The following is a 1,809-nucleotide window of genomic DNA, read 5'->3' on the forward strand; positions in this document are numbered from 1 at the left end:
ATATATATATTTTTAGCTGTCCAGCTAATTTCTATTTTTTTAGTAGAGACGGGGGTCTCACTCTTGCTCAGGCTGGTCTCGAACTCCTGAGCTCAAACTATCCTCCTGCCTCGACCTCCCAGAGTGCTAGGATTACAGGTGTGAGCCATCATGCCTGGCCAGATTAATCATTTAAAAAAAAAATTTTGTGAGACAGGGTGTCACTCTGTTGCCCAGGTTGGGGTACAGTAGTGTCATCATAGCTCACTGCAACCTTAGACTCTTGGGCTCAAGCAATCCTCCTGCCTCAGCCTCCCAAGGAGCAAGGACTACAGGAGCACACTATGACACCCAGCTAATTTTTCTATTTTTTGTGGCGATAGGGTCTCTATATGTTGCTCAGGCTGGTCTTGAACTCCTGGCCTCAAGCTATCCTCCCCCACCTTGGCCTCCCAAAGTGCTAGAATTACAGGCATGAGCCACTGTGCCTGGCCTCTATCTTTCATGTTAAATGCTTTCCTCAAATGTTGGATGATCTACAACTATCCATTCATATTAAAGACTGAGGTGTTATAAAGCTGATTGGAGTCTCTGGATACAGGGACAAGGTTTATTGACTAATGAGTCTTAGAATGCATGGTTTTCCTATTTATTTCATTGGGAGACTTACAATGTTAGCACTTCTAGGTATTTTTTCTTGGAGCAGTAGGTTTTCCCAGAGAGAAAATCCCCAGAGTTTTGCTTGGGAGTCAGTATAAGCATGGCAACCAGGATTCTAAAGGTGGGAGGTAGAGGGGTGCTGGATGTCTCACCATTAGTTATTAATTCTCCTATTTTCGAAAAGGTACATTTTTCTTACCTTTAGTTGTGCTAAGGTGTCCCAAGATTTTTGTACCATTTTAGGGAAAGGATTTGGAGTCTAATTAGCAGTTACTTCTAATTCTCCTATGTTAGCCTCTGCTCTCAGGGATGACTTATGTTGAATGAATTATAACACATGTGTTATAATTCATTCAACATGAGTCCATAATGATATGAAAAATGAAAGTAGGAGTAGAGTCAGAGAAAGCTTTTTTTTTTCTTTTTTTTTTTAAGGCTGGTCAAATGAAGCAGTGGGAGTAGAGAAGGAACAAAGGAATCTGTAACTGGTTATGCTCAATTAGTTGTAAACACCACTGCACTCGGACCAACCTGAGAAAGCTTTTTTATTTAAACAGAAGACTGCTAGATGATAAATATAGAAGGAATGATAGAAAAATTACTAATTTTGCAATCTCCAATGTAGTACTTGATTTGAAAAAAAGAATATCAATGGCTACTAAAACCACTGAGTGAAAGGTAACTGAGAATTAAGATAGTCAAATAGCCCCAAAATATCACCTCCAGATTATTTACTATTTACAAAGACATTACCTTAGCCAAATGATCTAATTTAGTATCTCCCATAAAGGGATAAACTAATATTATATGCTGCTTGATGTGATGTAATAGGAAGTATATAACATCAGCTAGGTAGTATTCTTGCCAAAATATTTAACCTGAATTTAATAACAAGGAAACAATCAGACAAATCAGTTTATGGGACATTCCACCAAACAATTAGACTGGACTCTTTAAAATATCAGTGTTAGGAAAGATTTTTTTAAAAGTGTGGTTGTGGGAGGTGGGCTGTCTTCATTAAAGGTGACTAAAGAGGCATGACAATCAAATCCTTGACTAGATATTGGATGGTGGGGGATGGGCGAGGAAGCATCTGTAAAGACCTTTTTGGAGAAACTGAAGAAATTTGAACAAGACTGTACATTAGATAATAATATTGAATCATTTTAA

Source organism: Propithecus coquereli, unplaced genomic scaffold, assembly GCF_000956105.1.
Source record: "Propithecus coquereli isolate 6110/MARCELLA unplaced genomic scaffold, Pcoq_1.0 Scaffold163, whole genome shotgun sequence".
NCBI classification, from domain to species: Eukaryota; Metazoa; Chordata; class Mammalia; order Primates; family Indriidae; genus Propithecus; species Propithecus coquereli.